General features: G+C 36.6%; 1 protein-coding gene across 1 annotated transcript in view; it reads left to right on the top strand.

Annotated features, from left to right (window-relative positions):
• The first annotated feature begins 14,706 nt into the window (after nucleotides 1-14,706).
• LOC104545292 (palladin-like) overlaps nucleotides 14,707-25,215 on the top strand; it is a 23,578-nt gene continuing 13,069 nt past the window's right edge. The window contains exon 1 of the mRNA XM_010190390.1: nucleotides 14,707-15,149. The gene's annotated coding sequence lies outside the window, so the exon portion shown is untranslated. The remainder of the gene's footprint in view (nucleotides 15,150-25,215) is intronic.

The following is a 25,215-nucleotide window of genomic DNA, read 5'->3' as shown; positions in this document are numbered from 1 at the left end:
TCAGCAGGATTTTTTCTCTTCTCTCGTTCAGTAAGCCAGGAAAGGATATGTTTTGCAAATGTGCAGTTAAGCATTGAAATAACTTATAGGTCAAAGCTTATCAAGCAGATACACATTTGTGAATAACTTCTGTTATCGAATTCTCCAGTTAGTTTGCTGACAGAGGAAAATAAATGTTTTAACACCTGCTGTTAAATAATTGAGGTTAAATATAGGGTGCTCATTGCATCTTTGTGCACAGTTTATTTTTTTCTCAGGGTAAAGAGCATCTATCCAAAGTGACACCAACAGAAATGAAATGTAATTTTATTATGCTGTAATAACTACTTAATGACTGTGGAGTTGCTTATTGTAAATGTCATAGAGTCAAGCTTAAATGTCAAGGTTACAATTTTGTAACCACTTCTCAGCCTCTTCTTAGCTAGAACTCATGTGCTCATCATTCACCCAAAATGAGAATGTATGGATGGCTCTTTTGTGGGAGTTGAAGATGCAGTTCCCACTTCTCCTTGCAGCTGGAGAAGGTGCCTTCATCCTCTATTATTTCCTAAGGGTTTAGCTTTGTCTTTTTTTCTTTCATTTATCCTTTGTACTTGAAAATGATATCTTAGATTCTCATTTTACAAAGACAGTTTACATCAGGAACAAATCAACTTGCAGTGGAGTTAGCATTCATGGTGTAAGAACAGCAGATAACTTATGTAGTATTCTGATTTAGTGCCAAACAATTTGTTATCTCTGTCTGTCTCTACAATGACATCTTTGGTTGACTCTGTATATTAACCTTACCAAGCCTCAAGTTGCTACTCATTCCTAAACAGAGTGCCCATTTCAATGAGTACTTCAAGGATACTAATGGAAACTGTTGGTGTTTAGTCCACATGTTAAAATGAAACTTGTACTAATTTGTCAATATACTAATTAATATATGTAGATTACATAACCTTCTATTAGGAAAACAAGTCATTTTGTATTGTCACATTTCTTGTGATTATCCTTCTAACTGATATGGTGTCAGCCTGTTTTTTCTCTGGTGTTGACTGGAAAATGATCATTACCATTACCTCATGTTATGAGAAATGCACGTACTAGATGACACCTCTTAGAAAGGAAAGCTGAAAGCAGGTGTACTGAGTTTAGTTCAATTTTTACTTTCATTCCCTTGTGTGTGTTAGTTTGTATTCATCAATAAACTTGTGGGGAAAATTTTAATTTAAAAAAAAAGAAGGGGAAATGGAAAATGTCAAGCTCAATTCTTTTGGTCAACTGTATGAAGTCTCATCTAGGATGCTTATAGAAGAATATCTTCAGCAGGCAGGTTCTCAGCCCTTTCTAGTGTGCTTATGCTCCTTTTAGCCTTGATCTTATGTTCTACATAATGTATCCGTAGACATACTGATGTTTATACCTAACTTCTTTTTTTAATTTCACTTGACTTGACTTTTGTTGATACCTTTTTGCCAGGTTGAAGGACCTGAGGTGTAACACCTTCGTACGGTACTGTACTTGTTCAGCAGCAGGACAGACGCTACCTCAGATTCCTCTGTACTGCACTCTAGTGTATGGTCTGGATATTTACCCCACTCTATAAAGTCCTTCGAAATTCTGATGACATTTGGGTGCCCTTTCCCCCCCCCTTGGTTTTTATACAAAATGACAAATATTAAAGCAAAATGTGTTTTGTTTCCTCCTTTGAGAGTCACCATATGTTGTGACCAAAGGAGGTTTCAGTGACTTTATTTATATTCATGACTGGAAGTTCAAACTGCTTATTTTCAGTTGTATGCCGATGCTTTCAGGAATCTAAAGCAGCTATTCAGAATTAGTCAGTTGGAAGAGGAGTTCTACATTTACCTGCTTAGCTTTGAGCTGATGTTTGTCTGTATTTAGGTGCATAGAAGAGTCTGACATTTGGCTAGCTTATCTTTGTATTTCTTTGACTAGGGAATGATGCCGACTGTGCTGCTGTATGCTTTGCAGTGATGTTGAACTCGGTTATCCAGGACATTTGCATGAGAACTCATACTACAAAGGGGTGCAGAATCCGATAGAAGAGTGTAACATAGGTTTATGTGTGCCCACAATCTGTGTCAATCAATCGGGCTCCTGTGTATGTTGACAATCTCTGCCTAGAACATAAATAGTTGTTCATAAATGAAACTAAATCTAGATTAATCCTGTCTTATCTCTACTGGTCTTCTCTCTATTGGACACCTCAGAACATGCATTTCTATGTTGTAGTTAAATTTTGGTTTTAGATACTGAAAAGTGGGATTGCAAAAGAAAAAAGCTGAAGTTCTGTATCAGCAAAGTCGTTATGCTCCATTCCTGATAAGCAATGTGAATGTGAATAGAAAGCCAATTTTGTTCCAGATAAATATTACAATCTTATGTGCAATTTTACCAAGTTTACATATAATTAAAGGAAAAGTCTTGTCCTTCTTTTAAAAAGCATTGCAGCATTAACGATAAGCTGCTACCAAGGATTTGCTATAGAGATACCCATTTTGCAGTAGTTGCCTTTTGCAGGAAAAGTATTAATTGTAGCTGTATCATAAAACAAGTTCTTGAATGTCTGACTTCATGATGCTGGTTTAATAATGGTTGTGAACTGTCTCTCTTACCTATTGGTTGGCATTTGTTCTTGTTATTCTAGTCTCTGTTTTCCATTTTGAATAATATGGAAAGGAAACCAGAAATGTTCCTTTGGTTTTGAATGTATATTTACAGGGAATGTTTGCAATAACTTAGTACACAGATAATACAATGCTTGCAAAATGGAGACTCTGCAATATGGAGTGCTGAACATGGATCATATCATTAACTCAGTAGTTAAAAGTCTGTAGAGTCTTCTGTCCAGTAGTTCAATTGTACAGGTAACTAGTCTGATCATTTTTATTTGGCCAATGTTGTATGTAGAAATGCATACACTTTAATATAGATATGCTTTTCTGTATGTAGTAGCAATTTTAATCAAAATATTGTTGTTCATGCTTGTGTTTATTGACCTGCTATCTCTTTAAATTAGAATACTCTTTCATGTTCCCGGTAACTTGTATTTATAACATTTTTCACTTGACTCTCCTCATTCAGCAGCTTGCTGCTCTTCTAAAGTGCAGTAAAATAAGAGGGGACACAAAGTGGTTGACTGTGAACAATCTAGATCTCGCCAGGCTCATCCCCTGTTCCCAGACTAGAAGGGTGAGTGCAATCCAGCAAGCTACATGCTTGACAGATTGTAGTTCTCTTCAGAATGGCCAGGTTTCCTTCCACAGACTTCTGTTGAAATTTAGTTACTATGCAAGTCCTCCTACAGATAATTCATAAAGCAAGTCAGGTATAGTTTGCAAAATGCTGCCCTTGGAACTGAGAAGCTGTTGATGGAACCATGGTCACACAGACAGACTTAACTCAGCTTATGTGTGGTTTTGGCTGCTTCACAAATTAGGTAAACGGCCTATAGAAAATGAAGCACTATTACCTAACAAGCTTTAATTTCTTTGTAAAGCTAAAGCATAACAATATATTTCCGACTCCACCAAGTCAAGGGGCCCAGTGTTTGGAATTGTGTAAATATATAATAAGCAAGTAAGTGTAAATTTATTTCTATTCTCCACATGCATGGATCACTGCAACAAGTAGTAAGAAATCAATAGTAATCGTATCTATTACAGGAGCAGGCAGGGGCGAAGGGAAAGGAAAGGAATGATAAGTTTTACATCAGTTTACTACACTCTTAAAATAAGATGTCTTCCATTTTAAATGAGGAGTTGACATTCTCAGTGGTATCCAAAGAGGAGGTTGTGAACGAACTTTAGCAAACACAGATGCTCTGCCTGTGTCCCAAGAGCTCTGACTGGCATGTGGCAATGGGATGTTACATCTGGCACTGTGTGAGCTTGATGATCTGCTGAGTTCCTGGCATACTGATCTGTGTAGCAAAGATATGTGAAGACATCAAGGACTTAGCAACGTTGTATATATCTTAGCAATACAACAAGCCTCAATTTGCCAACAGGTATTGCTGCATGAGTTCATTCGCTTAGCACAGAAACAAAAGCCAGCCTTTTAGTGAGTGAGAGGAGAATGAGAACTCCTTGCCAACTGCATTGCTCATTAGTCCTCTTAACCCAGCTTAACTCTTTTGTGCACAGGAAAGCTGTGAGGAAGCAAGGAGTGTTCAAATGCTTTGTGGATGCTTTCTGCATTTGTTCATCAGCTGCTATAGAGCAGCTGGCCATGCTGCAAGAGTGAAACTTTATGAGTGTGTTTCCAGATCTGCTTGGGCAGTTTGCCCTCCAGTTTGTAAGTCTATTGTTGAAGGCATGCAAAGATCACAGATACTGCACAGGAGAGCAGCAGGATATCTGCTTAAGACATTTGGGATAGTATATGCATAGAGTATCCATTTTTCATCATAAATCCTGTTCACCATGCAATTAGCTTAAGAGCTCGCATTGCGGAATGATGTGAAATGTGAGCAGGTTCTACCATTAAACACACATGCAGTCTCTCTGCTTTTATTTTTGTATACTGGTTACTGGTGCTCATACCATACTGAGATATTTTTGCACATGCACAGGGTGTAACTACCCTGTTAAATAATACTGAACTGAAGGAGTGCAACATGTTGATAGCACTTCAACTCCCAACGCAAGCTGAAGGATTATTAAGTAGGTAGGAGAGACAGTTAAATAGCCAGCTTCAGCCTCCAGGAGGGTACCTCCATTCTGCCTGCCCAGTTCTCAGGCTTCCTGCCCTGGCTGCTAGTAGTGCTGTAACTCACTCCCTGGCTATCTACCAGGGCTGAAGAACAATGTTTAAGTAGACAGCATTGCCTACACTTTGCTTAAGCCCACTCAAGTGAGGAAGCACCTCACTGGGGAGTGGATGTGAGCAGGCAAGAAGGGCTCTGGATTCTGTTTTAAAAGGCCATATCCTCTCCTATGAAAGGGGTACAGGGGGAGAGATAGAGGTAAGATAATGCGCATCAGGCATAATGCACTAGAGCTATGATGTCTCAGCTTCCCACATGTAATGACCTCTTGCTAAGCCCTTGCACTGTCTCTGACTGATCTTTAAGAAGTTATCTTCTGCGGACTGTCCTCATTTAAAACCTTTAGTTTAAAAAGCTCCTCTGATGTATGTATTAATTGCCCAGACACATGTATGTACAATTTCACCTTATCTTTTCCAAGTATTCTGAATCTTCCTTCTGCATAAAGTTTTGCAAATTCAGCTTTGCCATAGAGATACTTTACATGGAATGAAGCTAGGAAAGCTTATCTCTTAAAAATGTAAAACCTGTAACAAAGACGTGGCACTCTTCCTATTTTACTGGTTTTGTTTGTTGTTGTTTCGTCTTGCCACCACCAAATACAAACACAAAACTCAAGTGAAAAGCCTCAATTAAAAGAGCATGGGATTTCAAAGGACTGATAGAAAAAAAACATCTCCAGGTATGCTAGCTCACTGTGAGAAAAGCACTGGAAGTATGTCAGCAGCAGAGGCTTAGAGAGCCTTTTTCTGTAGAAGCCATGACCATAGAGAATACCAACTGCTCATGGAAGCTTGCCATCTGGTTGTAGCTCCACAGCATTTAGAAGTGATCTCCTTAGTGTGGCCTCATTCCAATCCTGGTTGCCCTTCAGCTGAATATCTCTGCCTCTTTCTGGCATAATTGAACTAGGGGCCACTTTCAGACAGAATTTATCATAAGCAGAGATTTCAAAGCTAACTCCTTAAAGGTTCCGTTAAAATAAGAAACCAAACTTAATACACCTACTGATCTTAAGGCTTCTTTGTTGGTGCGAATCATTATGCGAAATTATTATTTTGTGTGCCCAGCTGCCTGTTGAGTCAGTTTGTACGTACCAGAGTAGAAGTACTGATGTCAACATGGCATATAATGTTTGGTAGCTAGCGGGCATAGAAGAGATTGCAAGGTGCTGACAATGATGCTCATATGGGGAAGAGAAAGTAACAGCTTTGTAACATACTAAGGTGGAGAAAACGTAAGTAATGCGTATCTGGAACGAATCATCCCTGAAAGATAGTCTGAGTTTCATTGCTTGTAAAATTAAAAAGTTGTATGTATTAGGATGATTGGACAGAGGTAAGAAATCATTCCTTGAATTGGCCCAAACTAGCTGGTATTGTTTAGCGAACACTTATAAAATATTGCTCTGTGTCACTGCAGGCAAAGTGAGACCGAGGGAAAACTATATCCCAAATTCAGGATAATTTAGCTTTTCAAAGGGGCACAAACATATGCAGGAGACTGAAAAGAAAAAAATCTCCAACCATTAGTACTTTAGGGGTAGAGGTAATGATTTATAAGTAAACATTAACGTTGTTACAGTTACTGCTAACTGTATGCTGATGTTCCTTGGGAAAGGCAATGTACACTTGAAGAAGAGGCAATTCAGATAGATGTGTCTTAAAACTGCAAATCACTGATTCTTTAAGATAGTGGATTGGAAAATAGGTAAAGCTTTTAAACGGCAAAAATAATCTGCTATTAAAAGGCATAGCTGTTTTGGAAGTTATATGCAAGAAGCATTTAGGTTCTTTAATACTCCCAGTCAAAGCTGGGAAGATCAATAATTAAAGAAAAAAAGTTGAGGCATAAGGTAACAACAAATAACCTGTACATTGGAATATACATTAAAAACAAAGAAACAAACAAAAAAACCCACAAACACAAGAATCGTGCATATTGCTTCTTAAGTTGTTTCTTACATGTTTTAATAAATAGCCTGATATTAAATAAATAGCGTGATTTTCCATAATGGCTGAATATTTTAAATATTTCAAAAATACTGTTCTGATGAGCAGAACCTAATGGGATCTTGGTAACATAAAATATCTGGAGGTCTACAGGAAAACATCAGTTTTAAAATCTCACTAAAGACCACCAAAATAAATATCTTGGGTGGAGCTTTGGTTACTATTGGCTAGAAACGCTACCAATTCCATGTATTGGAATTCACATACACCCTTGCTTCTTAAAGGTTTCAGCAATACATTAGAAGGGGAATAGCCCTGTGTGTTAAACATGACCTTTTGTAGGTTTTTTTAAATTTTATTTTTAATCTACCTATGAGTTCATTTCCTGAACTGATTTTCCTCCATACTCAGGAATAGAACTATGTGGTTTACCTCAAGTTACTTTTGAAGAATTACTGCTGCACAGTTAATCCGCCTGAATAGCATTTTTAAGATTTTTTCAAATCACGAAAGAGGATTTGTCCCATAAGTAGGTGAAGCAGGCAGCCTGGTAAAACAGCCTTCACTCCACAGCTATCCAAACAGCCTAAGCAAGCTTGGTTCTAGGTAAAAAGCACTGATTGATGTTCAAGGGAGGCCTGTTCGACATGATGTGTGAACTGGGACACCCTTGTGGTCCAGTCAGCAGTCTCTGCTAGGTGATCTATTGTAATGTTTTCCCCCACCCAATCTAATCCTCACTGTTTTGTGCCAAAATATCCTTTATGGAAATCATTCCTAGAGACATTGTATAGTTTATTTTTTTAAAATTTGTGTTGTCTCAAAGAAAAATAACATGTAAAGAATATGTAAATGAATGATATTTTGGTTTTTTAAAAATTGCAATAATTAGATACAGTTTTGACAGATTATTTAAACGTATTTTTAATTTAATTTTCTGCTTGTAACGATGCTTCCATTTTGACAGATGTTAATTCCTAAGTTACTTACAGTCCTTAGTTTCTCCGTCCGAATGTAATTTCTACTTTTCTGTTTCACTGATAAGGAAAATTTTTTAACCTTACAGAAAAATAGAATTTCTTAATATATAGTATCTCTCAAAATCTAATGTTACAAAAGTTTGAGAAGGAAAAAGGCTTTGTTTCTTCAATTTAGCTGCTTCCTTTATGAGAATTTATAAATGCTGGCTGACCATCAACTCTGTTGAATGCTTCTACTGCTTAGTAAACACATCTTGAAAAAATACAGCATTTTTCACAAGGCTTAGGCTAATCACTGTGTTTCATTAAAAAGAGGTTGTTCTTCCCATTTTAAAGCTTTGTGGTTGCTGGTTCTCAACCTGTCATTCACTGAGAATAGAAGGATTTATTGTATGATGATAAGGACAGGATGGTTAAAGTTTTACATGTTTTTGTTGTAAAAAAATGCACCATATTTTTAAATAACTGTTGCATCATTTCAGGGGGTGGCAGTTGCCTTGCTGTCAGTTAAAAACTTGATCAGAGCTCAAGAATCACAGAATCACAGAATCACAGAACGTTAGGGACTGGAAGGGACCTCAAAAGATCATCTAGTCCAATCCCCCTGCCGGAGCAGGAACGCCTAGATGAGGTTGCACAGGAAGGCGTCCAGGCGGGTTTTGAATGTCTCCAGAGAAGGAGACTCCACAACCTCTCTGGGCAGCCTGTTCCAGTGCTCTGTCACCCTCACTGAGAAGAAGTTTCTTCTCAAATTTAAGTGGAACCTCCTGTGAGAACTCCTGAAGAACTTCACCTTTAGGACATGAGAAAAAACAGGGGCTTTATTTCATTCTATTTTTTGCTAAATACTTATTGTTTCAACCTTAAAATACACTTTTATTTAAATGGAAATGCAGTAGTAGCTGAGATTGCTTCATTTAATTCTCATTTCACTTATCGAGGCTGCAGAAATGTATTCTTTAAAAGCTCAACTAGAATGAGATAAGGTGATGACTATACTTTTTAAAAGCACTGTGGTTTTAAAAACAAAAAAAACAAAAAACCCCCACCTACAGAGTATCTGTATGAGGTATGTGGTAGGCAGAAGGGTTTGGGCTCCCCAAAGGTCTTGCTGTATTGATACATTTTATTAAGCTCCTGACAGTTATTAGACCATAACGTAAGGACTTTAGTATTGTTCATATTTTAAAAAATAGGTAAGCTAAGCTAAGAACTAATATAAATAGCTCTCCTTCACAGATTGTGTTATTCACAGATTCTTAGAATTGCAAATGAAATAAGAAAAAAAAGGAGTATATTTTACAGGACTTAGTTATTTTGTTGCTTTATGGAAACTACCTTCTCTAAGTTTAAACTGAAGGAAAACAGTTTACGAGTTTCTTCTATTATTACTCTTTGACTTCTTATTCCTTAGCTAAAATAGATTTGGTGGTCAGGTGGTAGCAGTGTCATCTGCTGATATCCTGGACATGGGTTTGCACAGAGGAAGATGTGCTGGTAAGGCTGGAAGCTCTGCTTTAAGGACTAAGAGCAGGTGCTCTCCTTTTCCAGAACACCAGAGTTGTGTTGGTCCTGGAGTGTGGCCATTTGTCCCAAACCCTTGTTTGTTTGCTTGGAAAGAAAGGCTGCTAAATGCCACCTGTGGTTCCAGTTTCTTTAGTCATGTGGCCGTGGAAGGTTTATGCTGTGTTGGAGCTCCATTTGTATGTGGCATTCCTCATAGATTTCTCATAGTAAATATTAGCAGATAATGGCATGAAATAAAATCAAGAAGAAAAAGGAAGAGAGAATAGGGGCAGAACTGGGGAGCATTCAAACTGCAAATCATATTACAAGATTTGCTACAATTTTTAGTTGTAGTTTATTATTTTTTACAACCAAAACTTTTCTTCTGACACCTTTCTCTAGCCCTATACTGGACTTATAATTTCTTATGAAAGAAGGAGTGTAATTTTCTTTAATAGCTTTCAAAGCATTCACCTCTTTGTGAAAATCTTCAATTCTGACTGAGAATATGAGCGCTATTCAGAAAGAAGTACTTGGGTTTTTACTTTCTGACAGAATGTAATGGAGAATCATTACCCATTTCCACACTCTAGGTTTGTATGTTCTCTCAACATGAGAATAAAGGTGAACTAAAACTGCAGATAAACAGATGCATCAGTAAAGGCAAGAGATTCTCAGACTCACTGACAATTAAGAATAATTCCCATGAACTATAGCCGCAAGCAGAGTATCCCCAGTGTATGAATCATATGAACAATGCATAAATTAATGGATGAGTTGAGTTTTAGAAATGTTCGGATCCTCTCATCTCCACCCTACCATTATCCTACTTCATGCATCCTTTTAAGGAGCTTTACATTTAATTGCTCAGCTACATTTAATCCTTCATGCATCCTTTTAAGGCACTTTACATTTAATTTCAGGGCCAATTATTATATACTTATCCTGAGATTACAATGGATTCAATAAACAAGAAAAAGAAGTAGATGACTTTTTAACTCCATGAACAAATACTTCAGCATCTTGACTTGTTTGGGCTTGGGATGCCTGCATGCATCCCCCTAAAAGTAAACAAATTTTTGTTGAAATCAAATGTAGCAACTGATTTGGAAAGTAGTAGTTATTAAGATGGTTCTTGGGCTTTTTGGTCTTTGGGGAATTCCTGTTGGCATTTAAGTGAGAGATGCATACTCTACAAGATCCCTACATGCTTCTAGTGCTTTGGAATATTGTGTGGTTTGAGTGACTTGCAGGCAGATTATGAGGATTTTTATTTGTGTAATTGTAACAAATATGTATTTTTATCAGTTTATTTTATGATCCAGCTGTAAAACCTTTGGAAAACCAAACCTGTCTGAACACATACTGTCAGTATGATGCAGATACTAATCTTGAGGGCATTCTTCTTGAGGCTGTAGCTTGTTGGTACTATTATTTTAATAGATATTGGGATTGAAAAGCTCGTGATTTCTTTGAAACTTCAGTTTAGGTATGCAAATAATTCTTACTTTGGGTTGTGTTGAAGAAATCTCATTAATCAACTTATTCTGAGACATCTGAACACACTCCCTTATATACACAGTCCATATGGCTGTTTCTAATACCTTGTTCTGCATTCCTACTGTTTTTGTATAAGTGAATAAACCATGTTTGTAAATAGAAACACTAGAGAATTTAAAGACAGAATTATGTCTATTATTTTTTCTTTCAAATAAGAAAGTGTTCATGCAAAGAAAGCATTATGAAAATTTTAATTTCCTCTGATTTAGATCTTATTTTTCATAAAAGTGCATTAATTTTTTTGTGGCGGCCGGGAGGGGGAGTTCTATTTCTCTTAAATAAATACTACCTTACATTATTCCTCTAAGAGACAGAGAAGACTTTGGAACTATACAGTATGTCTTACTTTCAAAATTCTCTAAATATTCTTTAGACCCTTTTGAGAATGAAATTTTGACATTCAATAACTTCACACATTATCTTTACAGAGAAAAAGCTCCTTTCAAACCCTATGCCACAGAACCACTTCCACTTTTTAAAAGAACACGAGTCATTAGGAGTAGTGGAGAGTGCAAAGGAGATCAGGAAAGGGCATGCTTTGGGCCAGCAGTCACAGAAACCATGGAGAGGCTGTATGGATAGAAAAAGCAAAACCGTTAAATGTCTTCCTAATCAAAGATAAACTCAGCATGGGTCATCATTTGAACAGCTAAGGTGCTTAGATACTAAAAGGAAAAAGGTTGAATTAGAAAAATAGAGACTGTCTGACTTCAGTGTTCTACCTTTTTGCATTTTTCACCAGTCTTGTTTCTTTTATTAGATTATAGCCTTTTTCTTGCAAGTGCTCCCTACATCCTAACACTGTGTGACCTTTACTGCTGAAAGCCAGATTTACATAGGCTATATTGGGAACACATTTGTTTGTACAAAGTACCAGACACTGAAGTTGTTAAATGGCCAAGTTTACCAGAGCTTCTGTCTAGTAAGTGCTCAAACAAAGCAAGTAAAATTTATTTTTTCCTCTTAATATGTGGCCATTATCATATTACACTATTATTCTGTGGAGGAGAAAAAAATGAAATACAATGGTTTCTTTATGCGAACAGTCCAGAAGGGTCTGCCATAACCTCTCTGAATGGGCCTTACTCTGTAGTAATATAAGAAAATTTTGGGTTTTAGTACTTGATCACCCTTAAGGAATCTTTTAATTCTGTATTATTTTTTGCTGATTATAGAAATTACTGTATCCTTCTGGTCTGAGCAGCTACCAATTTATAATGTCTGTATCTTACCAAAGTGTTACTCCCTCAGAGCGTCTCATTTCTGTATGTAGTGTGATTGAGCTTTCAGTGAAAGAAACTGTAATACGTGTCTTTTCTTTGTCTTCCTTACTTAACTAGAAATGAGAACAGTTGGGTGACAAACAATTCTGATAAATGTTCATCAGAATTTGAAACTTGCAGCTGAAATGTTTGTAGGTGGCAAATAAGACATGTTACTTGGACCAGATCAGATACAAATTAGACAAATTAGTTCTCATGGTTTTCCTAAATGTGACAGGGTTACACTATATTGTAGTTAAATAACAACAATATTAGTGTAGCATTGGTTTATGCAACTGAGTCCCCTGAAAAATTAAATCTTTTAGTTTACTAATTAAATGATAAGAAATAATTCCAGGTATTTTTCTTGTGCTGTGCAGACATCAGAGAATAACAAAATTGTAATATCTATGGCAGTAATTATTCATTTGACAGATAAACGTTGTGGAATATTGGCTACTAAAATAATCAACCTTACTTTATCATATCTTATTTGAGTTGTTGGTTTTCTGGGTTTCAAATTCTCCTGAAACCAGCATCATGGTTTTGGGTCTGGTTAATGACAACAGTCCTCAGACAGAGGAAAGCAAGTGACAGCTCCCCATTACTTTTTTGTTTGCTTGCTTTTTTGTGTTTATGTTGTAATTTTATATTTTCAGACCTGTGGCTTCCTAAAATAGCAAAACCATCTCAAATGTCTGGACCAAGACTGGGTTTTGGACCAACCTCTTTCTTCTGGAGACTCAATTGCAAACAAAATTAAATGTGAGCTTATTGTCCACTTGAAGCGTATGTTTTTCAAGTTAGAACTGTAATTAGCCAATTCAGCAAATTCAGTGTCACTGATGTTCAAGATGGGCTGAGGTGTGGACTAAAAGCTCTCAGGTAATCTTATCTGTTCTTAAACTTTTCTCGTGTGTGAAATTTGCCAGGTTAAATTTGCGTTGGCAAACCTCAAGACAACAAAGGAAGCCAAGCTCTGTAATGCTACAAGGAGTGAAGTACCAGCATCACAGTAAGGCTCAGTGAACTTCCTGATACAGAACTTGGATTTATTGTAACTTTTTATGACTTTACAATATATTGCAATTCAGTCTCTAGTGAATATGCAGGAAGGCAAACTTAAATCATCATAACTTCCTTTCATTCCAGATGGTTTCTATGGGCTTCTGAGATTTATCTTCAACATAGAATGTATTTGTAGTTTTAAAATTTATCATAACAATTCTCTTTGCTACTAGCTTTGCAAAAGCACTGTAATTTCTTTAATGTAATGACAGTGTAGGGAGGTGTATTATATCGGTTCTATTAAACTTAAGTTCCTATCCAAAGCTCCATTAGACTTAGTAAAGGATAAAAAAAGAGGTGTGCCCAGAAAAAGTATTGACCCTGGGTATGGAAATCGCTAGGTCTGATCTACACTGCCTCCCATACTGAGGAAGAAAGTCTTGTGTAAACAGGTTTATGCCATCATTGTTGAACCTGATACACTGGAGTCTAATTTCTAACTCTTTTCTCCCTTCTTTCCCACTTTTATTTCTGCTGTGGTAATTGTTATTTCAGAACTATTCACTGTGAAAATTGACCAGTTTTCCTTTTCTAAAATACCCAGTACCAGCTCAGATACCTCAGAATCTTGGGCTAAGCTATTTTGCATGAAATTAAATGAAATCCAAAATCACTTTGACTATTCTTTATATTGACATGTTTTAATTAAACCTTTTAAAAACTAATACTGCTGTATGTGAAATACTACTCTTTGCAGAGAGTAGTATGATAAAGGTATAAATTGTATTGTGTTAGCCTGTAAAGTTTTGATTGAAGCCCTGCTGGATACAAAGATTCTCCATAAATTTCAACTAATCACAGAGGCTGCTTCTGGGTAAGTAGGTAAGTTTCAGTGGTCCTCAAATTTATTTGACAGAGTCCAGATAAAAGAAAAGTAATTTTAGAAAATGAGCCTATCACTAATGATTTATTTTTCATTAAATTTGTTGTTCACTTATGAATGAAAATTTTTAAGATTTGAAAAAGGCCACATTTATTTTCAAAGCTTTTTACAAAAATGTAACAACAGTGACATTATAGCTTTCTGACTATCCAAGAAAGAATGCTTAAATTTTTTTTTGTTCCGTGGGGTTTTCTTGTTTGTGTTGCGTTGTGAATATGAATTTTCTTTTTGACAGAGAGTAGTCTTCTGAATGTGGAATTTGATTATGAAAATTTCTTTAAAAATAGCACAAAATTAAACTATATAGAAATTTTTATATCACTATTTCTGCATTGTTTTGTAAACTTACAACATTTTAAAAATTAACATTAAGCAGTACGTAGAAATACCTCGGATTGGCACTTAGGAACTTCTGGAAAGGCAAATGTGATACTGTTTTTTCTGACACGTAGTAAAGTTCAGTGGTAGTTTCTGGTTTTTCTCTCCAGTTTGCAAACAAATGCACACAGCGTGAAACACAGTCTGGCTTCAAGCAGATTGCTACTAAATCATGCGTTTCATGACATGTCCTTGTAAGTGTAGAGCTCCTCAGTTACATTTTAATAGCGCAATCAAATGAGCTGCAAGTCACATTGGAATTTTTTCTCTACCTACTCTTGAGATTGGAGTCTTAGGGTAGAGACGCTCTCAGTACATGTGGTAAGAGGAGAGAATGAGGGGAGACGGATCACTGCATTACTTCCTTCATGTTTTTTTTGGATATGACTAGCATTCCTCCCCTTACACACACCCTCTTTTTTCCCCAGCCCCCATCTCTTACATGCATTACAAGCTCATACAAACACTCTCACGTTCTCTGAAGCGAAAGCAAGAGCAACAGTTGGACTGAAGCCAGAGGACTTAGACTTCGCTTCCTCGTTGCCAGCAGGCTTTGTTCTTTGGACTCACTCAGAACTGGGGAGAACGTCTTCAGTGCTGATTGTGAGTGGTTGGAACTTGGCAACGCGGCTGTCCATTATTTTTTTTCTGTGCTCCTCTGCAAACTAGACTGAATTCAGAGCAGCAAAACTAGGAGCCAGGAATAGTCAAGAAATAAAGGATCCGGAGACCATCAGCTATCAGCTTCTTTGTGGGTGGTGGGGGTCCGTCTGTTCCGCAACGGTAAGTGCCAGCATTAAATGTATATGAAGATGCAAGAAACAATAAGGTGCTTTAGCTATTTTACTACAGTATGGGAGGGGAAAGAAGTAAGTGAATGAATCATACAGTGTGTGCTTAGTTAAAGTGGTCTCAGAACAGTCCCTGGCAGTAAAATGTTCCTCTATTCTCCTTTTCCAAAAAGCACTATAAGAATATATGTATTTTAGCAAAATTCCTAAGTACCTGTACAATTCCAGAAAGCTTTCAAAATGACTTCATTATTGGGGTTTCTGCAAATTTGTTTTGCTTTGAATAGTGTGTAGCATAGAGTAACTTTAACTAGCAGAGAAACTCATTTGTTTTAGGTGCAAGAGCTGAACCTGGGAAGTAAAGATCTTCCATCATAGAGGATATGAATAGAGTTAAAGTTCAGGAGGATGAGGGAGTGAAAAGGGATGAGACGCTTCCTAAGACTGTTTAGGTTGTAGGAACCCAAAATAAACTTGTTTTAAATGATTGGCATTCATTCAGAGCACACACAGCCCCTCCCCCCTCTCTGGCATTAGAAGCCAAGTGATTCTGTTTCTAAAGACAAAAAGCTTTGGGGGTCTCCTGTTCTAGTAGTGCAATGTGAAAGCTGATGTACACTGGAAAAGAGTGTATGCCTGGAAAAATGACTCTGAGAAAAGAAAAAAGAAACTTGGTTTTCTTCCAGTAAGCAAAATGATTTAGCTGTTCTTGCTTTATAAAGCATTAACACTGCTGTCTTTTAAGTTTACTAGCAGAGTGGATTGCTTTATGACAAAGACTTTTTTCTTCATCTCCCTGTCTTGTCTTTAGGAAAAGATTTATAATGATCAGCACAGAGGCAGGTTAATCCAAATGCTTTGCTTTCAGAAATGCCATCTAGCTGTCAAAGGAAATTCACTGTAGGGACCCATTTGTTTTAAAGCTACTGATAAGCCCTGCTATCAGCATGCTATTATGTCTTGTTGTATGGTTTATCTTAATAAAGTGATAAATAAGAAACCTTTGAAATCCAAAAGTTCAACTGTGTAATAAATTTGACAAAAGGGGAAAGACCAGGTTATTGAATGTACGTATGTACTTACACAAGTAAATAAACAAAAAACAACACACAAAAAAAATTCCCAAACACCAAAAAACCATTGAGAACAACCAAAAAAACCTTTACTGGGACAATAGACCTGAAAAGAGGAAAGCTTTTCTTTCCATTCCTTTAACTCTGGCTTCATCATCTACTTCAAGCAGTTTCAATATTTTGTGTTGACAAGGTGAGTGGTCCCTTCCCCCTCTCCCTTATTAACTGCTGTTTTTTAGGGATTTGTGAAGGTGAATCTGGTCACATGAATAATATGCTGAATAAGCAAATAGGTGATTTTGCAAAGTATGGCAGGCACAGTCAATTAGCTGTTTGTTTGAGGTCTGTGAGTTTGTTTTTTCTAATTCAGAACTGTAACCAAGGCTCTCCCATTCACTTTCACCCTTTGTTTGGAAGAATACTCTGTTTGTTGTGGTAATTGGTAAAAATTATCCACTAAATTCTGTTACTATAACTTGACTGCAAAACAGCGGTCAGGGGAATGGTGTGCAATATATTAGGATGCTGGGGAAGTTCAGTACACATTTTGTTTGCCATGTACTAAGGCACTTCTTTCTGTAGCAGTTACTAGCTCTGTTTATGAATTCACTGAGCTTGAGTCGCACACTGGAGCTAAGCAAAGATTCTTTTTCAGAGCTAAAATGGAATAGTGTTTTCCTGAGTTGGGCTCCCCCCTGTCAATGGCACCATGTCAGGTTGCCTCAGCAGCTTCTTTCAGTTTCACAGTTTACATGGGTGCTATAATGACATTTTTTCTCATTGATGTGGTGTAAAAGTCTGACATCTTTATGCTGTTTTTCCTACTTTGATATGCTAAAGTGTATTTTCTACTTACTGTGAGGTTTGGCAATGAGTGGTGAGTTCCGAGATGGGCCTGTACCAAAACCCCTGGATTCCAACATCTATGAAGTATGAGAAGGTTAATAACTGGATCCAAACGTCTTGGCTCTGGCCTATTTCTGTTTTAATGCACATCACTTTGGCCACATGTTTAAATTGGTTTTTTTTGAGGTGATTAGGACTGAAAGAAATCTTTCAGGCTGCAGAGAGACTTTTAAAAAGGAAGTGGCATTTAAGAATCTTGCAGTTAGTTAAGCAAAGCTTGCTCATTTTCTGCTTAAACTTGATATTTAGGAACCCCCAAGGAATTACATTCCCCTTACCCTATTATAGCTTTAGATGTAAGTAATATTTTGGAACTCCTTCAGAGATGTGCTGAGAAAGCTGGGGTGCTTTGCACCTATCGATCCTACTTGCTGGAGTGGAGCAATGGAGAAGGCTAGCAGCATTCATCCAGGTAATGCAGGTACCTCAAAGGTTTTATTTGGACCTAAGTGATCTGTCTATAAGCTTTTAACGAAGTGCCACATACTTACTCATCTGTGCAAAAAATTGTGGTACCCCATGGTAAAAAATTCTGTAGTGCAATGTAAGGGGATGCACAGATCGTTACTGAAATCATGGTTATTCTTCTTTTTTAATTGATCCACTTCTACAAGTCTGGCTGGCTTAATGGATTCAGTGGTGCTCTGTGAATACAATTACACATACATCTGCCAGCTGCTTGTGGTATCTCTGTTTGCTTCAGCAATAAAAGCTGTTCTTGGACTATGTTGGCTCACTGTGGTTTGTGGCACACAGCACTGATTTATTAGGCAGTAGTTGCATTTTTTTCCTTTTTTCATTGAATGATTGAACTGTGATGTCATTTTTTGTCTTGGCTTTAACCTTTTAAAGAACATTTTATTTTCTTTTTTTTTTATTTCCTGTAGGCTATTCTTTTAACACTAGAGAAGTGGGAAATGTCCCAATATTAATTGCAGAGCAACTCTGTCTACCCCAGCACATTCCAGGGCTACCAAATAATTTGTGGTGAGAGTGATTCAGATCTGGTTAAGATGATTTAAAAGAGGGGTTATGGGCATACTGCAATTGTGAATTTAAGAAAATACAGCGAGTTTTTTACTGCCTGATTGAGACCACATGGCTCCAACTTAGACTTTTTTTTAACATGGAAATTGTTGGCAGGATGTACTCAAACGATTTTTTTTTTTAATTGCCTAGAGGCCAGGAGTTGGGATCGTAGCATTTAATGGTAAGGTCAGGGTTAAAACAAATAGTTTTTAATGTTTCTTTCAATAAAAGGAGAAATGGCTCCTTTGAATATTTTGCACAGAGTACAAACATGCCTCTCTTAAATGAGTGCAAATGTATCTCAGGAATTCTTTTGGACATTACAGAGTGATGGCTGACCTGATTTGAGAGAGAGGGAGGAGGACAGAGATAAGGGAAGAGCTCCCTGTCATAAATCACAGTAAATATGTTCCATTCCAAATACGTTATGGAAAGTATGAAAAGTAAAAAGGAAGGACAATGACCTTATTGATTGTATGCATTTTAATTGCTTGCTCTCAAAGTTACTGTTTTGGGCTGCTCTTAAGAAAAATGAAAAGCTTATATTGTTAAACACTTCATTAAATAAACTGTTGTAATTATCAAGAACAATGTATATTCCTAATGTGAAGGGTGACACTGTAATCATCTATACTGTAGGCACTTGTTACTAGTATATTCTTTTTATGCATATTGTTAATTCTGAAATAGTTACTCTTAATCAAATCTTGTTTTTCCCTCAGTACTCTCATAGTCCTTTCTTCTCAATTATATCCTTTCTCCCATAAACTGATGCATAACACTTGATATAAGACTTTCACCCAAATCTCCTTCAGATGTATTATATGGTGAATGTTATAATATCATATAACATATAACAATATATATTATATGGATACTTCCTAAAAAAGAAAACAAGTTCATGGAGTTTCAAATTTAGAAAACAGATCAAAAGTTATAGCATTGAAAAACATGGATTGGAAGATGAAGTAATGATGAAGAACTATTCCTACAGTAGTAGGATGCATGCACGGCAATTTCTCTAGAAAAAAATATAGAAGTATTATTCTACAACAGCAAATCCAATAAACAACAATCAAACTTTTTACTGTCTTTAAGTATTAGGTTAGTAAATTTAGCTACCTGAAACTAAAAAAAAAGAGAATAATCAGTCGTATAGCTGTGTACATCCTTTTGAACTAGTTCCTTGCTTAACTTTACTTCTCTCCCTTATTTCCAAGAACTTTGTTCTTAAATTAAAAAAGAAGGTTAAAACAAAAAAAAAACCCAACCTTTAACCAGGGTTCATAAATCACTGTTCCTTAATTTCTGCCTCACACAAAATACAATGTAAATGTTTAAAAGTTATTTGCTTTATAAAAAAAAAAAACAACTTTGAAGTGCACAATGCAGGTGGGAAAGCTATTAGTATTTCTAAATAACTGCTGTGAGAATTAATCAGAGGTTAAAATGTATAATACAGCACCCTGACATTCCTGTCACTAGTATGTTAATATGTTGTGTCAATGTTCAGTTTTACTGTATTAATGCATAGGAAATATGTAGAACCAACCTGAACTGTTTTTATACTGGACAATCCTAATTGTAGTGTGGATAAAACAGTACAGTCTTTCTACCAAAAAACCCAAAGCATGGCCTTTATGGTGCCCAATCTTAAAAGGATCATCCTGTGCCTGAAGTCTTTGACAAATTCCAGAGCCCCTCAGTGCTTTACAGCTTGAGTGAAGCAGAGGTGGCTACACTCTGTCGTGTCATATACATGGAAGTATCCCCATGTCTTCATAGAAAGAGCAGAATATTCTGTTCTTTGAGAGGTCTCTGGGACAGCTTTGATAGGGCTGCTGAGGGCATGCAGGTATTAATCTGTAGCTAGATTGACATTTGCCATTCTTCCAAAACTTAATGACTACTTGCATGGTTTTTCTGACTGTAATGCTAATGCAATCTGTGCTGCACTGCTCATATGTAGAACAGATTCCCTCTCTTTATTCTGTTTTTCAAACAGCAAAGAAAGGCATGATGGAAAAGGGCTGGAAATAAGTGTCAAGGAATTCCAAGATATGTATGTGCTACAGCAAGCGCATATAAATTCTAGTCATTGCAAAAAGGAGTAGACCTTAAAGCAGTCTTGAGCGTTGACCCTCAATCTGTTGGATTCCTATGGAATTTTTTTTATTTTCCAGTAAAGCCTGCTTTTGGTACTATTTCATATTTCAGTTTTCACAATGATTGTGAAAAACACACACAGTATGCTTTGAGGAATGGTTGTCTAGGCCAGTGTACGTTGGTAGGTGAGAAGAATCTTGAATGTGATGAATGTTTGGAGCAAGCCAGGACTGGCCATAGCTATGCAGATAGTGACCAAAGCACATAGCAAGGGTACATGCATGCTTTTGGAACGTACCACATTGAGGGCCGGTAGCCATGGGTATAAGCTTGTCTGATAAGGCTGAAACCAGTCTCAAGTGACAGCCGTGCTGTGTCTTGCAGCTAGTGAGAGTGTGTAAAGGTGCTTTAACTGTTAGCATCAGTTAATCATTATTAATTAGGCAAAGATGATTCCTAGTCATTAGGTGGTGAACGTAGTCCTCCTCTAAAGAGAGTCCTTGTGGGTTTTGAAATGCACAGTAATGCAGCAGTTAACCCTAAGGACAGGTATTTATTTGCATAAACCGAGTAGGTCAGTCAGGTTTTGCCATGTTGTGTAATTTCTGTAAAGAGATGCTGCTGCAGAAATCAGGCTGAGCCTCACTGAGTAAATTTGACTGCTGTCATACTTAATGTAAGACACTGACAAAACTGCTGACAGCTTTCTTCCTTTGTTCTCAGCTACTAAGTTGCTGACCTGACCTGTATGAATCAAGTGTTTTATCTTCCAGTCAACAAAGTTATATTTACTGATTGGCTTGGAAGTAACTGGGAAGTTGGGAAAAGGGAGATGATAGTAGGAGCAGTATCCATATAAGAATGAAACAGTTTTGTACTGGATTTGTAGGGTCTCATTTTGTATTTATTCTGGTCTAGTTTAGCTAATATTGCAGCTACAAATAAAAGAGTTTATCTATTCAGCTAAAATAACGTGGATAACTGTCCTCTGTAGGCATCATTTAATTGTGCCTATAAAAAGCATGCTGATCATAATATGTCATAGTGGATTTAATAACTTTCTACCTTTCATAACTCCAGCAAGATGTCTGCCAGTTCTGAAGGTAAACCTACAAGTTCTACAGTTGCCACTTCCATGTTTTCAGTAATGAATTAGACTACATACTCTGGGTGGAAGTTTCTTTCTATTTATTGTTGATTTGCAAGGTATTAAGGTTTCATGATTGAATGTTGGCGTTTTTTTTGTGAGCTAGAGTGATTGGTCCAAAATATTTCTCAGGTTCTTCCTCTTTTTAAGTATTATGGTTTTGAGAAGAAGTATTACTGCTTCATCCAAAATGTGTTGCCAGCCTTGAACTTGTCACTAACTAACTCAGCACAATCATATTAAATGCTGTCTACCTCATGCATAGAATGTAAACCATGCAAATGCAATTTTATCCTTATAACTTTACATCATTTTCTTTATCCTAACTAAAGAGTTAGTGCTTCCCTCAAAGTTCAAAATGTTATTTCACTAGAAGATTATTCCTAGCAGTCCTGTAAGAGGTTCCCCTCCCCATGTAGGCAAAATAATGCATGCTAGTTCAAAACCCATTCCTAGTCAAAGGAGTATACTGTTATAAGGCAAAGCTGAGAGTGGCATTTCTGTTATAGACGATATGCATTACATTTCAGCGAGACAAGCAATTGTGTTAATCCTGCAAGCCTCAACAGTTCTTTGGCTCTGAAAAATGTTCAGCACTTTACACGTGATTATTAAATATTTAAATTTTTTAACGTGCTGTGACTGTCTTCACTGCTTTTAGTTTTCTTTCTTCTCTTCCATTATCTTGTTAGTTTCCTATCAAGTACCAGAAATGGTAACTTGATGGAGGCCTAGGTCTGCATAAGCCTTGCTGGTATCTGCAATTTAAGTGAATGTAGTTACAGTCATTTAGTGCACACACTGGAGGCTTAGGTGCATGACTGCCCTCAGAGTAAATGGGAGGTGGCCACATAAAATCCTTCTGTAGGCAAGCAGACCCCTAAGAATGAAACTCCAGTACTTCATTGCCATGCAGTGCTCTATAATGACTGAATTAGTCTCTTCATTCTGATTTGCTAGGTTTTTAAAAGATTTAATAATACTTCTAAAGCTAGCAGTATATCTGGTAATGCAAGGTCAGAATCTGCTCTTATTATAGAGACATGGTCAGTTCATGGAAGGTGGCCTTAGATTTAAGGCAGTGGAAGCTGAGTTCTGACATGGCTCTTACCATTCTTGGGTGACGATGGACAAAGTTCTCAGCCTCTGTTTCACAATAATAAAACATATCTAGTTGTGTTATGTTTAATTACTGTTTCAGTGCCTAAATTCATTGAGCTTTTCTTTAGAGAAGCATTTTTATTCAGCTAGCTCAGAGACAAGAACATTCATTGTACACAGTAGATTATAGGGAGCTGTTGTTGTGAACCATTAGATCCTCTCTAGACTGTTGTTACCAGGTGGTTCAGTGCTTATATTCAGTAAGACAGGTGCCATGTTCTAGACACTCTGGAAAATTATAGTGAATATTCTTACTGAAAACACACATAAGGGTATGGCTAACATCACAGAATAAGAAAAATGGATGAGAGGAGGGAATGGTGGAATAAAATGAGGGAGGCATAGCATGCTGCTCTAGTTGGCTCTTCCAGCACACTCTGAGGCTGAGAACAAACTGTATGGGAACTGGAATGTGATATCTAATACCATATTTATGTTTCCTCTGAAGCACTAACCTGTAACTCTGTTTTCATGTGCTTCCCTCACTACTGACTTGCGTTATGAGACTGGTTGCATTTCAACACTGCTTTTTGAAATGTATGGGTTATCTTTCTATAACTTCCTTTAAACAAATATTTGAAGATGTACAATATAAAATAAAAGAGGTAGAGCTTCCTAGATTGTCTTTGGAATATGTTCTGGCGAAAAAATTTGCATATATGTATTTCCATGTGTGGCAAAAATTTCCTTAGTCACAGGGTAAAAAATACAGAGCAGTATCTCTACTTTGGAAATCTGATTTTTTGGAAGGAGATTATAATCTTTACATTAAACAAAACAGAAAATCAGTCAGTTTCTGCTGGGACTACTACAGACACAAGCAGAAGGGGTCTGCTTGACTTACTGACAAATGAATTAGTGGAACAATCTGAAATGCAGATAATGTCTACCACACTTCAGGGTAAGATGTTCCAGGCCCAAGAAGGAAGTTGTCTAAAAACAGTCAATTTAATTACCTGTCAGAAAGAAAGAAATTATTGCTCACTGTCTGGCATTTCATGCCCTGGAACTACAGGGGCTCCTATGTAGTAACTGGTTAAATTTAAAAAGTGCTGAACTGTGTATAAAGTATTTCATAGTTCTGTGATAATCCTCTGAGAGTATACAACTCTAAGAGTGTGGAAAATGAAGGATTATATCTGGTAATCATTTAAACCTGAATTTCATTTAAAAAATAATGAAAACATCTATGGTCATATTAGGGACAAAACTGCAGAGTCAGCTATTGTCAAGTTTTTATGACTGTAGTTCCACATTCTTCACATTTATAAACTGTTCTGTCTTTGTGCTTTGAAACATGGGAGCAGCTTCCACATTTATTGGCATTGGAGGCAAGCTGTGGCCTATATTGCAGTGGAGATCGAGATGGATAAGATATTACAAAAATAAAATAAATTTTAAAAAAATAGAAGCTTCTGGCAAAATACGAAACCTAAAAAGACAAAATTAGAAAATTGTATGGAATGTTAAAGAATGAAATGAATGTACATTAGCTCTATGTACTTTGCCTGTTTTAATTTGAACTTGTACTTTACATCGTTCTTCTTCTCACTGCTCATAGTACCTACTGATTTTAACGTAGTCTTCTAAAATACAGGTAAATGTGCCACAAAAATACTATATGAACGTTCTTTTTCTGTATCTACTGTCCTGCTTTTTGGCTTTAGTTGTGATTTTTTTTTTCTTTTCCTTTTATTTTTTTAATCTATGAAGCTCAAAGAGGTTACAGATTGCTTTATTACTGTTTTTATGAAACAGGCAATCATTTTCCAAACCTAAGTGGTGTAATTTAGGAGGCTAAGAACAAGTGGCAATTTGCAAGTATTCAATTATTTTGCCATATCTCATATTTAATGATATTGAAAAAACTTATATAACTATTATGTATATTTAAAATATATATAAATAACTGTTGGGCTATTGCAGCTTGCTGCTATTTCCAATCCAATCCAATCTCTCTTTTTTCCCCTGATATTTGCAGGCTTTTATAATTAAATTTTGGAGTCTTGTATCTGTGAAGTGAAGTAAGTGAAGGGAAGAGATTTTTCAGTCTTGAACTTTAACAGCTTAACCTCCTGAAGTTGAAGGTATTTTATTTTGAGGCAGTATTAGCTCTGTTCTGAAGGAAATTTATTTCAGTTTCAACACGTAACAAGAGCTTGAAAAGATGAAATATTGTCAAGCGCAGCCATCCACATTGTTAAGGGATTGCTTTCATTACTGAAATACAAAACTGTAATTATGGTGGAGCAGAGAGTTCTTTTGACTTTTCTGTTCTACTAGAAGGCACCTACTCTGACTTTTGAGAACAATAGTAGTTTTCCCTTTGATTATTTCCATTTATCCTTTCTCAGTCAGTTTAACCTGTGAGGCGGCAGAGTTATTTTTTAGGCACCTGCAAAGAAGTTCTAATCATCTTTGCAAAGACTGCACATAATCTCAAAAGTCACTTTTGGAGCTATATCTCAGATGTGTGAGTTGTACGTGGCAGTGGTACCCATACGTGTGCCAGAAACTTAAGCTTAGTCAAATAGAAGATTATATAAAATATCGTCTTATAGACTTGAAGATGTCAGGTACAAAGTAATGCTCCAGAAGTTAGTAAAGTGTGAATAAACTGTACAAGAAGAGATGAT

Source organism: Mesitornis unicolor, unplaced genomic scaffold, assembly GCF_000695765.1.
Source record: "Mesitornis unicolor isolate BGI_N332 unplaced genomic scaffold, ASM69576v1 scaffold5408, whole genome shotgun sequence".
In the NCBI taxonomy this organism is placed as follows: Eukaryota; Metazoa; Chordata; class Aves; order Mesitornithiformes; family Mesitornithidae; genus Mesitornis; species Mesitornis unicolor.
Note: the sequence above shows the minus strand (reverse complement) of the source record. Positions and strands in the feature narration are given on the sequence as shown.